The sequence below is a fragment of the Salvelinus sp. IW2-2015 genome, linkage group LG33 (assembly GCF_002910315.2).
Source record: "Salvelinus sp. IW2-2015 linkage group LG33, ASM291031v2, whole genome shotgun sequence".
In the NCBI taxonomy this organism is placed as follows: Eukaryota; Metazoa; Chordata; class Actinopteri; order Salmoniformes; family Salmonidae; genus Salvelinus; species Salvelinus sp. IW2-2015.
In genome coordinates, this window is record NC_036872.1 from 34,410,700 (window position 1) to 34,425,348 (window position 14,649).

General features: G+C 40.8%; 1 non-coding gene and 1 pseudogene across 1 annotated transcript; one reads left to right on the forward strand and one right to left on the reverse strand.

The window, feature by feature from the left end:
* The window catches only part of LOC111957581 (whirlin-like), a 125,627-nt pseudogene that overhangs the window by 22,438 nt on the left and 88,540 nt on the right, over positions 1–14,649 (reverse strand).
* LOC111958276 (U7 small nuclear RNA) lies at positions 6,141–6,193 on the forward strand. Its single transcript, XR_002876512.1, has one exon. It is a non-coding gene; the product is annotated as a U7 small nuclear RNA (small nuclear RNA).

Genomic DNA, 14,649 nt, shown 5'->3' on the forward strand with positions numbered 1-14,649 from the left:
CAGAAGAAGAGAGAAAGAGCGAAGAGAGAGGAATATGGAGAGAGAGGAGAGATGGCGGGTGTGTTTTTGTTGTGGATTTTTTATTTTGTTTTTTTTCTTTTTTTTGTTTTTTTGTTTTGGTTTTTATGGTTTTTGGCTCTTTTTGTTTGTTTTATGTTTTATTTTTTTATTTTTTTGTTTTTCTGTTTTTTGTTTTGCTTGTTCTTTAATTGTTTCTTTTTTTATTTTTTTATGTTTGTTTTTTTTTGTCTTTATTTTTTTTTTTTTTTTTGTTTTTTTGTTTTGTTTTTTTTGTTTTTGTTTTGTTTTGTCTGGTTATTATTATTGTTTTGACGGGAGTGCTGGGAAGAGAGTAGAAGGAAAGACGAAGGAAGGAGGAAAAAGTGAGCGGAGACAGAGCAGAAGAGAAGATTACTGAAATGTTAGATACTACCTGAATTTGTTAGATACTGTAATTGTTAGATACTGCTGAATTGTTAGATACGTGCTGAATTGTTAGAACTACTGAATTTTAGATACTACTGAAACTGATTGTTAGATATTGCTGAATTGTTAGATACTGCTGAATTGTTAGATACTGCTGAATTGTTAAGATACTGCTGAATTGTTAGATACTGCTGTTGTAGAACACTGAATTGTTAGATACTTATTGCAATTGTTAATACTACGTGAACTTGTTAGATACTACTGAATTGTTAGATACTACTGAATTGTTAGATTACTGCCTGAATTGTAATATCTGAAATTGTTAGATACTTCGCTGAATTGTTAGATACTGTGATGTTAGTTACTGCTGAATTTTAGATACTACTGAATTGTAGATTACTGCTGAATTTGATATTGCTGATGTTAGATACTGCTAAGTTAGATACTGCGAATGTTAGATACACTTGAATTTGTTAGATACTGCTGATTGTTAGATACTCTTGAATTGTTAGATACTCGATGTGAATTGCTGAATGTTAGATTACTGCTGAATTGTAGATACTGCTGAATTGTTAGATATGCTACATTGTAGATTGTTAGAGTTAACTGCGAATTGTTAGATATTACTGATGTTTAGATACTACTGAAATGTTAGATATTACTGAATTGTTTAGATATACTGAATTGTTAGATTACTACTGAAATGTACTAATACTACTTGAAATGTTAGATATTACTGAATTGTTAGATACTACTGAATTTTAGATAACTACTTGAGAATGTTAATACTACTGAAATGTTTAGATACTGCTGAATGTTAGATATTGCTGAATTGTTAGATACTGCTGAAATTGCGTTTAGATACTGCTGAATTGTTAGATATTCTGAATGTTAGATACTCTAATTGTTAGATACTACTGAATTGTTATTAACTGAATTGTTAGAACTGCTAAATTGTTAGATACTACTGAATTGTTTAGATACTACTGAATTGTTAGATATTACTGAATTGTTAGATATTACTGAATTTTACATACTGCTGAATGTAGTACTGCTGAATTGTTAGATACTGCTGAATTGTTAGATACTGCTGATTGTTAGAACTGCTGAATTGTTAGATACTCGCTGAATTGTTAGATAACTATCTGACTTGTTAGATACTACTGAATTGTTAGACTACTGAATGTTGTTAGATACTGCTGAATTGTTAGATATGTCTGAATTGTTAGATATTGCTGAATTGTAGATATTGCTGAATTGTTTGATACTGCTGAATTGTTAGATACAACTTAATGTTAGTTAGGATACTATTGTTAGATTACGATACTGAATTGGTAGATACTACTTAATTGTTAGATACTGCTGAATTGTTAGATATTGCTGAATGTTAGATACTGCTGAATTGTTAGATACTGCTGAATGTTAGATACTGTTGAATTGAGATACTGCTGAATGTTAGATACTACTGAATTGTTAGATACTACTGAATTGTTAGATACTACTGAAATGTTAGATACACTGAAATGTTAGATACTACTGAATTATTACTGCTGAATTGTTAGATACTGCTGAATTGTTAGATATTGCTGAATTGTTAGATTATCTGCTGAATGTTAGATACTCGAATTGTTAGATACTACTGAATTGTTAGATACTACTGAATTGTTGAATACTGCTGAATTGTTAGATACACTGAATTGTTAGTACTGCTGAATTGTTAGATACTACTGAATGTTAGAATACTACTGAATTGTTAGATACTACTGAATTGTTAGATACTACTGAATTGTTAGATACTGCTGAATTGTTAGATATTGCTGAATTTGATATTGCTGAATTGTTAGATACTGCTGAATTGTTAGATACTACTGAATTGTTAGATACTACTGAATTGTTAGATACTACTGAATTGTAGATATTACTGAATTGTTAGATATTACTGAATTGTTAGATATTACTGAATTGTTAGATACTACTGAATTGTTAGATACTACGATGTAGATACTACGATTGTTAGATATTACTGAATTGTTAGATATTACATGAATGTAGATACTACTGAAATTGTTAGAATTACTAATTGTTAGATACTACTGAATTATTAGATACTACTGATTGATAGAGTACTACTGAATTGTTAGAATTACTGAATTGTTAGATACTACTGAATTTTAGATACTATTAAATTGTTAGATACTGACTGATTGTGAGATACTACTGACATTGTTAATACTACTGAATTGTTAGAATACTACTGAATTGTTAGAACTATGAATTGTTAGAATACTACTGAATTGTTAGATACTACTGAATTGTTAGATACTACTGAATTGTTAGATACTACTGAATTGTTAGATACTACTGAATTGTTAGATACTACTGCACTGTTGGAGCTAAGAACATAAGCATTTCGCTACACRCGCAATAACACCTGCTAAATATGTGTATGTGACCAATAAAATTTGATTTGATTTGATCGTATCATTCAAAATAAACAGGCCCAGCCATAGACTCACTGACCTGCCTCTCAGTACAATGTTGTGAGACAATCATGTGCTGAAACATTAACCATGAACTGTGACTAAAGACCTCAATCAACCATTAACACAGGAAGTTAATTTAGTGGATACAATTTAAATGAACTACAATGACTTGTTAACTAAGGGTGGGATTTTACAGCTATAGTAATGATAATGTCAACATGATCAATTATACAAGCACAGAGTGGACAAGCTCAGCAGAAACAGCCAGGCATGGCAACCAGCCAGGCATGGCAACCAGCCAGCCATGGCAACCAGCCAGCCATATCAAACAGACAGCAACACTGTCACCTTGGACCATGGGGAAACTGTCAAACACATGCACACACCCACGTTCACGCACGCTAACATGAACAACTGCGGAGCACAAAAGACATCCTTGGGTTCAGCTCAGTCATCTTAAAGATAATCTCTTCTCACAATGGTTTCAAATCCTGCTGGTTCACCCCTGAATAATCTCTGCTTTGTTGGAAAAAATGGCACACTATTCTGTATTCCCTATATAGTGCACTACTTTTGACCAGAGCCATATGGTCAAKAGTAGTGCAGTAAATAGGGAATAGGGTGCCATTGTGGATACAAACACTGTTTTAACAGTTTCTATTAAAGCGTGGCTGGGTCTCAGACTCAGTTGGARGGTTACTGTCACGCCCTGACCATAGAGAGCCATTGTTTCTCTATGGTGTAGTAGGTCAGGGCGTGACTAGTGGGTGATCTAGTATATCTATGTCTATGTTGTGTTCTAGTTTCTTTTTCTATGTTGGTGTTTTGTATGATTCCCAATTAGAGGCAGCTGGTAATCGTTGTCTCTAATTGGGGATCATATTTAAGTAGTTATTTTTCCCACCTGTGTTTGTGGGATCTTGTTTATGTGTAGTTGCCTGTGAGCACTCCATTGTCTTCACGTTTCGTTCATRCTTTATTGTGTTTGTGCGTTACAGTTAATAAACATGTGGAAACCARATCACGCTGCACCTTGGTCRGATAATTCTTACAACGAACGTGACAGTTACAGTGTGTTATAGTGTTTTGTAGAGTGACTTGGCAGAGTGAGGTCCCATTCAGCTGGTCCGGGCCACATCAGTGGAATATTGATGCTACAGAACACTGCTGTTCAGTAATCTRATCTGAAATCACTGCTCCGTTTCATTTGACACTGGCAACAGTCAGAGTGCAACTTTAACCATGAAAGATGAGAGAAGATGCCAGGAAGAAACACCCACATACAGTATACAGCCACAGGCACCATAGACTTCAATAGACACGCAAGCATGCACCCATGCACACACGAATGAACACACACACACACACTTTGAATAGTCCAGAACCATCCAATAGGAACACACCTGTAAGTCCATCCATCCTACACTGTTCCTCCTACCTTGGCAGAGCAGAGAGTGGCTGGGTTGGAGTGGCTGTGGCTGGCTGAGGGCTCAGTGTGTAGACAGCGGCTGTATGGGTGCGCAGGGTGTAGGGATCCTATTCCTCCGTGCCAGGCCWTCAGAGCCTCCCTCTCGCGGTGCAGCACCAGGCCATCATACAGCTCCAGTTCCTGGGGAGCCAACTGACTACGCACCTCAGATAGCAGGGACAACTGGAGGGAGGAGAGGAGCATAGGATTAGAATGAGTAGAATGGGCCTCCTCATTCAATTAAATGATTCCATAATGAGTGGACTGTTGGCCATATTGACTGGACTGGTGGCCATTTTGACTGGACTGGTGGCCATTTTGACTGGACTGGTGGCCATTTTGACTGGACTGGTGGCCATTTTGACTGGACTGGTGGCCATTTTGACTGGACTGGTGGCCATTTTGAGTTGCCAAATAAAAGGTGAGAAGGGGAATCGGCACACCGCGTTATGCTCCCATGGGAATTTATAAGACAACGTTTTGAGCACCATGTTTTGATCAGGTCTCCTTTGACAAAGAGAACTAGAGGGAGGCCAGAAGGAAGAATGGATTAACAACTGATACCAGGAACCTCCTAGAGAACATGCATGGGCATTTTGGATGAGTGACTGTGTGTACATGAAATTCAAATGTTCTCAACAYTTGTGGAGGTACCATCATCAAGAGAGTAAAAGATTGACCATAAGATGAACCAGGCACCCAGGTGTATCCCGAATGCCACCCTATTCCCTATATAGTGCACTACTTTTTACCAGAGCCCAATAGTACACTATATATWGAATAGGGTGTGTTACCTTGGCATGGGTGTTGAAGAGCTCAAACAGGGCCATGGTCAGTGGCTCCAGGCCGATGTGTCCCTCCTGGTACTCCCGCAGGTAGTAACCCATGGTCTGTCTCTCTGGGTCTGTCAGCAGCAGGAAGGCCTGCTCCTCCAGAGACACTTGGAAACCCGGGGGCCCCACACCTTGACACACAGACTGATTGGAGGGATGGAGGGATAGAAGGAGGGAGGGAAAGAGAGAGTGGGTGGGGGGAGAGAATGAATGAACCCACATGAAAAAAAGACTACAGTTTACTGGTAAACTGTAGTATATTATACACTGTAGTATCACTTGATCGTGTAGTGCTTACCATAGAACTTTGTAGTATACTGTAGTTATTATCATGTTCACTCTTTTTAACATGCACTGTTGGAGCTCAGAMCTTAATAATCTCACTGTACTGCAAGTTTATTTTATTTTTTCACCTTTATTTAGCTAGGGAAGTCAGTTAAGAACAAATTCTTATTTTCAATGACGGCCTAGGAACAGTGGACTGCCTTGTTCAGTGGCAGAACGACAGATTTGACCTTGTCAGCTCGGGTATTCGATCTTGCAACCTTTTGGTTTCTAGTCTAACGCTCGAACCACTAGGCTACCTGRCACCCCAAATTACATCTGCTACCCTGTGCATGTGACTAATAAACTRATCTAGAATACTATACTCCAAACTGTAGTATCCCTCAGTCATGTGTWWTAGCTCTACTTACTATATTATTTTGTAGTATACTGTAGAAACACTACAGTTTTGTTTTACTATAGTAATACTGCAGAATTTAATTTGCATATACTCCACCCATTAKCCTATCCATATGTGCCACCCATGATTGAGAAAAGTACATGACAAGTATAGACCATATATTGTTTTCCCTATAGGAATAGAAAAGCTCAGAAGCTCTGAACTATCTGTTCAGACTCTAGTCATACCTACCTACAGGTTATGGAAAATGTACTCTTTTAGTATTTGTCCAGTAGGTTTCCTCAAGGAGAAAGCCTCCACTTCCAAGTCAAAGATAGGAAAACAGAAACACWWTTTTTTTTTTTTACTACTATAAATACTACAGTAAAGTCCATAAAAACACTARTGTAAATACTACAGTATACTACAGTAAAGTCCACAAAAACACTACAGTAAATACTATAGTATACTTAAGTAAAGTCCATAAAGCACTACAGTAAAGTCCACAAAAGCACTACAGTGAATGATTTACACAGAGTGTATAAAACATTAGGAACACCTGCTCTTTCCATGACATAGACTGACCAGGTGAATCCAGTTGAAAGCTATGATCCCTTATTGATGTCACTTGTTAAATCCACAACTGTGGGAAGCATTGGAGTCAACACGGGCCAACATCCCTATGGAATGTTTTCAGCACCGTGTATAGTCCATGCCCCGACGAATTGAGGCAGTTCTGAGGGCAAAATAGGGTGTTCTTAATGTTTTGTATATGGCACACTATTAGTGCACTGCACTACATAGGGAATAGGGTGCCATTTGGAACACTACCCTAACAGTCAGCTGCTAGCGTGCCTGACCTCAGTCCCTGCCTCCCCCTGCCACCTAGAGAGCACAGCCAGCTAAAGAGCACAGCCAGTTAAAGAGCACAACACAGCCTTCATCTCTTCATCTCTCTGTCAAAGAAACACTGCCGAAATGTCAAGCGCATTTTATTCAATCTTTCAAGACACCAGGCTTAGATTTAAAGTTTAATTCATGTTTTGTACACTCAGTGCTAGTACACGGGGTGTCAAACTCATTTCGCATCGTGGGCCACATACGGCCTAGGGAGATGTCAAGTGGGCGCGACCATTAAAATTATACCATACTCTGCTATAAATAACCAAAATATCATGTCTTTCCTTTGTTTTGGTGTAAAAGAAGCAACAAGAACATTAGGAAAATATATGAAATTTAATGAACTATCCTTTTACAAAACATTTAATGAACACTCATATTTCCTTAGACAAATGTGCAATTACTTTTATCATTCACAAATATGCATTGCAACTGATCCCACTGTTGTACAAAGGCACAAAACTTTAATTGGTACTGTAAAATATAGTAATGCACTTTAAGATTAAGTGAGACTTTTAAAGAAAGGAATTTTTAAACCACTTACACATACGCATATAAAATACTAAATGTAATCCCGCGTACACCTTACAAACTAAGGAGAGTGATTTTAAATGTGTAAAATGAAGAAAGTGTTCGCCTGTTCCCTGTAAATCTGTAAACTTCATACATGGAAAACATACAATACACATCAATACATACTGATAAAATTATTGAGTGTGTATGAACAGTAGAATTCCATCACACAACTTTTGTTTTGAACCTGCTGACTAAACATTAAAGGTGCACATTTTTTTTAAATAACACCACAGCGTAAGGATTCATTCTTCACAGAGCTGTATCTTTCAATGCAAACCAGTATCTAAGGCAGCATTTTAAAGGTGTTAGTCTAGTCTGGACTTGTATTTGTTCCTGAAACTTGGCATCTTTTGGCCTGTATGCAAGTGCATCAACACCAGGTGTCATGTCCTGACTAGCTGTCACTTTCAGAATGTCATTTAAGTGCTTGTTTGTTGAGCCTTGGAACGCATTTTTGTTTTTATTGATATTCATCACTGAGAAATTTGTTCACAAAGGTAGAGTTGTCCAAACATGCACAAAATTTTTTAGCAGCCAAGGGCTGTTATATTTGGGGTACCCTGGTAGTAGATACTGAAAATATCTGTCCAGACCTACAGAGGCAAAATTTGCCCTTCAAATCTGCATCACACTGCAAACAATTATCTCTAGCTGAATTTCGACCGGCAGATCAGAGAAGCTTTAAACTGTGAAGGTGAGCCGAAAAACTGAAAATCTGTCCTCAAGTTCACCAAATACCGGAAACGCGTTTCTCAAACTCCCGCAGTAGTCCTGCAATTTTTGGTCTTGTATCCTGTTTCATGTCCGCATCCAGGTCTGGTCAGGCTACACAACATCTCTCAGACAGGGAAATGAGCAGGTGTTGCCATTGCCAGTTGCTACTCTCACAAAGCAGCTTCAACTTAAATGCATGTATGTTGTTCAGAAAACTGTGTGACAACTTTTTTGCGGCCTGCTGCAACATTTTGTTCAGATGTTCAAAGTGTTTCAGTAATATCAACCAAGAATGCCAATGGTCCCGGTAGCCATCCTGAGATTGTAATTCGCAGACACCGGTTGTCCTTTTTTTTCTCCATGAACTGGTCCGATTTCCTCTCGTAGATCAAAGAAATGCCTCAGCACAGCGCCTCGGCTTAACCATCTCACTTCAGTGTGGTATGGCAGGCTGTGGGGTAATGTTGCTGTCGCTGAGAAGTTTGTCAAACTGACGATGGTTCAGACCCTCTGGACGGATGAAATTTACAGTGCAACAACCACTCCATGACGTGGTCCATTTTCAGCGACTTGCAACACAATGCCTCCTGCGTGCAAAAATACAGTGAAATGCTCCAGAACGATACATCTTCCTCCATTAAGGGCTTGAACTTTGTCTTGAACTTTGTCGCGGAACACCTGCTTTCTTTTCCGACCATAAGCATTGGCGCGCCGTCTTGACTGCCGTCACGGCTGACAGCTGGGGGGACCCAGTCCACTCACAACTCTCTGTCCAATGGGCAATGTCCAAGCTCCGACAGAGGCCGAAAATGTCCACCGGCTGTTGTGGGTCCATACATATGCACCATACTCAAGAAACTCTTCAAGTAACAACGTCAATGTCCTCATCACTCTCCGCAATAAATTGGCCAGTTGGGCCAGTCCTGTGATGTTCAGTGCTTCTTCGTCAATTGCCAACGTGTGAAAATGCAATAAATGACTTGGACTCTTGTTCATAGTTGACCTGTCTAAATTCTGCCGATTAGTTTCCGAAATCCTGCTCTGCTATAGTATCCTCGTCAGGCTAATATGATGGCCAAAAGCCTTGCGGCTTCTCGTCCATACAAGTTCAGCCCTTCTTGGATGCTCATATTCGGATCCGTCCATCGGCTTGATCTATAAGGGCTATCTCGCAAATTGCATCTGTGTACCGCTGCTACTGAGGCTTTCTCTGGAGAGTGAACTTGGCTATTCGTATGTCGCGCTGCGAGATGTTCTTCTTCAGTTTCTAGCGATAGACTACATTTTTCTTGAGAGCCGGTGGAGCTGAATGCTTATTCGCTGTTCACTGACTTCGCGTTCTGGTGGAAATGTTGACCGCGTTTACACTCAACGCGACAATTAGTTATCATATCTTTCTGTGTCCTGAGCAGTTCATTATCTTCGATTGAGCTCGTAGATGGGCCAGATTTATGTTTCTCATAGAAATGCATCTCTGTAAATAAATAGACGTGGTCCATTTTTTCTTTGAAAAATTCTACACTCCTTATCTACTTTTCTTCGGGGTTAACGACATTTTGGCTAATGAGTAATTAATGGATTAACAAACGTCGTAACAAGCAGCAGATGGCGCATTGATACCGTCTGCTGTTTCAGTCTTCTCAGTGATGCGCTTGTCTTCTACTCTGATGGAAAGAGTGCGCCCTTAGCGGATAATCCATGAATTGCAGCGAATTAAAAATATTAATTCCATGTCTTTTATGCATTTTTTCCACTTTCAAATTATCCTGCGGGCCTGATCGACCACTCCTTGGGGGCCTGGTTCGGCCCGCGGCCGTATGTTTGGACATTCCCCTGGTGTAGTTATATAATATAGTAATGCTACAGTATTTATACCATAGCTCTCCCTTCCGGCGCCGACAGAGATGGCCACCTCGCTTCGGCGTCTTAGGAAACTATGCAGTATTTTGTTTTTTTAATGTATTATTTCTTACATTGTTACCCCAGGAATCTTTTATTTTTTTTTTTTTTTTACATACAGTCGGGAGGAACTATTGATATAAGAGCAACGCCAACTCACCAACATTACGACCAGTAATAGACTTTCCCAAAGTGGATCCTCTGTTTGGTCCACCACCCAGGACAATGGATCGGATCCCAGCCGGCGACCCAAAAACACGGCACCGCAGAAGGGCAGATGGAGCGGTCTTCTGGTCAAGCTCCGTAGGCGGGCACATTGCGCACCGCTCCCCCACGACACACTGCCAATGTCCAGTCTCTGACAACAAGGTAGACGAAAGTCGGATTCGGTACAGCCACCTGGTTTCTTCACGCATCGCGCCGACAGAAACAAGCATCTCTCTGGTAAGAAGAAGGGCGGGGTGTTGCCTTATGATTAACGAGACGTGGTGTGATCATAACAACATACAGGAACTCAAGTCCTTTTGTTCACCTGACTTAGAATTCCTTACAATCAAATGCCGACCGCATTATCTACCAAGAGATTTCTCTTCGATCATAATCACAGTCGTGTATATTCCCCACAAACAGACACATCGAAAGGCCCTAAAATAACTTCATTTGACTCTATGTAACTGGAAACCACATATCCTGAGGCTGCATTTATTGTAGCTGGGGATTTTTACAAGGCTAATCTGAAAACAAGGCTCCCTAAATTTCATCAGCATATCGATTGCACGACCCGGGCTGGTAAAACCCTGGATCATTGTATTCTAACTTCCGCGAGCATAAAAGCCCTCCCACGCCCTCCTTTCGGCAAATCTGACCACGACTCCATTTTGTTGTCCCAGCCTATAGAGGAACTAAAACAGGAAGTACCCGTGCTTAGGTCTGTTCAACGCTGGTCCGACCATCGGATTCCACGCTTCAAGATTGCTTGATCACGTGGACTGGGATACGTTCTGCATAGCGTCGAACTAAAATTGATGAATACGTGACTCGGTTAGCGAGTTTATTAGCAAGTGCATCGGTGATGTTGTACCCTGGGTCTCAAACCTGCCCTGTGCCACTGGTTCCTGGACTCCCTGACGGGCGCCCCAGGTGGTGAGGGTAGGTAAAACATCACCCCGCTGATCCTCAACACTGGGGCCCCACAAGGGTGCATTCTCAGCCCTCTCCTGTACTCCCTGTTCACCCATGACTGTGTGGCCATGCACGCCTCCAACTCAATCATCAAGTTTGCAGAGGACACTACAGTGGTATGCTTGATTACCAACAACGACGAGACGGCCTACAGGGAGGAGGTGAGGGCCCTCGGAGTGTGGTGTCAGGAAAATAACCTCACACTCAATGTCAACAAAACAAAGGAGATGATCATGGACTTCAGGAAACAGCAGGGGAGCAGCCCCCTATCCACATCGACGGGACAGTAGTGGAGAAGATGGAAGTTTTAAGTTCCTTGGTGTACACATCACGGACAAACTCAAATGGTCCTCCCACACAGATAGCGTGGTGAAGAAGCCGCAGCAGCGCCTCTTCAACCTCAGGAGGCTGAAGAAATTTGGTTTGTCACCAAAAACACAATCGAGAGCATCCTGTCGGGCTGTATCACCGCCTGGTACAGCAACTGCTCCGCCTACAACCGTAAGGCTCTCCAGAGGGTAGTGAGTTCTGCACAACGATCACCGGAGCAAACTACCGCCCTCCAGGACACCTACACCCCCCGAGTCACAGGAAGACAAAAAGATCATCAAGGACAACAACCACCCGAGCCACGGCCTGTTCACCCCGCTATCATCCAGAAGGTGAGGTCAGTACAGGTGCATCAAAGCGGGGACCGAGAGACTGTAAAACAGCTTCTATCTCAAGGCCATCAGACTGTTAAACAGCCATCACTAACATTGAGTGGCTGCTGCCAACATACTGACTCAAATCTAACCACTATTAATATGGAAAATGTATTGTAATAAATGTATCACTAGCCACTTTAAAAGATGCCACTTTATATAATAGTTTTCATCTCAATACATATACTATATCTCATATGTATATACTGTACTCTAAACCATCTACTGCATCTTGCCTATGCCATTAGGCCATCACTCATTCATATATTTTTATGTACATATTCTTATTCATTCCTTTACACTTGTGTGTAGAAGGTAGTTGTTGTGAAATTGTTAGGTTAGATTACTTGTTAGATATTACTGCATGGTCGGAACTAAAAGCAGAAGCATTTCGATACACTCACATTAACATCTGCTAACCATGTGTATGTGACAAATACAATTTGATTTGATTTGAGTAAGCTATAGTATTTTTTTCATGTGGCCAGATACCTATCTATCGCTGCAGGACCAGAAATACAGTATCTTTTCAGCTCTCAGTCATCCCACCCATAGCACACCAGCAGGCGTTAAATCTCTAACAGTAGAAACCAATTTAAAGTCATCAGGATAAGGGTGAGTCAAAGAACTTGTTTTGCCCTGAGAATTTCATCATTGTTATTCAGCTACAGCTTGAAATGGCTATTCCCTCTTTAAATAGACCGGATCTTGGAATATTGAGGAAGATCCAGTACCAAGCCGTTGATGGAAGTTACAGTCAGGATCTTTGTCTTAGATACCATCCATGGTTAAATGATGGCACTCAAAATGATCCACWTAAATTGATTCTAAAATGGGTGAGAGCTGTTTAGAGGACTCTTTCTGACACAGTTTTGTTTGCAATATCTGATGATATACCGCAACACACTTTTTGGGAGGACGAATGTGCCACGAGTTAGAGGTTATAGCTTTGTTGGAGTGTGAAATCCACCGCCAGGAGCACTACAATGAGAAATATGGGGTCAGGACCAGAGAGTAAAGAGAAAATGATAGAGGTAGTTAGGGGCTCAGAAGCAAAACATCAAATGCTGATACTCTAAATTACAAAGCTATCCTCTCTGCTCCCCGCACACCTGTCGCCACCACCACTACCAGGCTCAACTCAGAGAAATGTAATACATCACAAAATGGCACCCTATTCCCTATGTAGTGCACTAKTATTGATCATGCTCTGGTCAAAAAGAGTGCACTACATAAGAAATAGGTTTCCATTTGGGAGCCAAATATCGGCTCTGATAAAAAATACATAAATTTTCTCCCAAAGGTCATCCTACCGGTTTTACTATGGTATCATTCCAACACAACCCTGTTTATGTGAGCTCCCAGATTCTGCAATGAAATCTATACAGTGGAAGAGCAGTCACTTGTATGGTTCCTGTCAGGCCTATAAAGGTGTGAAGGAGAGTTGATGATGAACACATGCTTCACTGCTAGTCTGATATGGCAGGATGAAGGACAGGGAACACTGTGAAGAAAACACTGCAAGTCTGATACAGCAGGATGAAGGACAGTGAACACAGTGGAGAAAATACTGCTAGTCTGATACAGCAGGATGAAGGACAGGGAACACAGTGGAGAAAACACTGCTAGTCTGATACAGCAGGATGAAGGACAGTGAACACAGTGGAGAAAACACTGCTAGTTTGCTGCAGCAGGATGAAGGACAGTTAACACTGTGGAGAAAACATTTTCAGCATCATCAATGACAAAAAGATAAAACACTGTATTATACACTGTCACCTCTGTCTCTCCCTCTCTCCCCCTCTCTAGCTCTCTCTCTCTATCTATCTATCTCTCTTTCTTTCCTCCATTGTCAATGTAGACAGTAAAAGGCCAACAGAATGCTTACAACATCACTATATTTGAACATCTATTCATCAGGAATGAGTCCAAACTCTGTGGCTTTTGTCGGTCTGCAACTAATGAGCTTTGTGATTGGAGATGGATGGTCAGGGCATGTTGATTTATTACAGGTTAGAGTGCCGTTTCAACAACCTAAGGCCAGATGACTGAATGCATTAGGGACAATGAGGATGTGTCATAAATGGCACCCTATTCACTGTTGGCTCTGGTCAAAAGTAGAAGACTATATAGAGAATAGGCTGTCATTTGGGACACATCCTAACAAAGGATGTCCCTCTTTGGAAACAAAGCTGCAATGRTCACAAGATGAGACAACACTTTTAAGAAGCGGTTGATTGCTGCTTGTTTGAATGTGTTGGTCTATATTAGAAGAAGTACAGACAGGGTATGTGTTTTTAGTACTTGTATCATTTCACACGTGTTGTGAGTTAGGAAGAATTTGTATTGATCATGAGTCCTCGCTCCTCAACGGGCAACAGCATAGGGTGTTCTCTCCTCCTGCTGATGAGGGAGATGGTGTGAGAGTTTGGTGTGTGTGTGTCTGAGAGTGTGTGTGTGATATTGGTTCATGGGCCATTAGCCTCTCTCTGGCTGCCAGAACTCAAACTGCATTTAAAGTCATAACCTTGAAGAGCAGTCTGTCCTGACCGGAGCAAATCCTTCTGAGGGCCTTGGACACTGTCAATTACCCCCCACCCCCCCACCCCACCCCCACACACACACACACACACACGCACGCGCACACACACATTCCTGTGTCCACCTAGTTCCCTTGCTGTGCAGTGGTGGTCCCCTGTGTCTCCTGATTCTTTTATGACAATTGAGTGTGTGTGTTTGTGTGTATGAGTGTGTGTTTGTGTGTATGAGTGTGTGTTTGTGTGTGTGTGTGTGTGTGTGT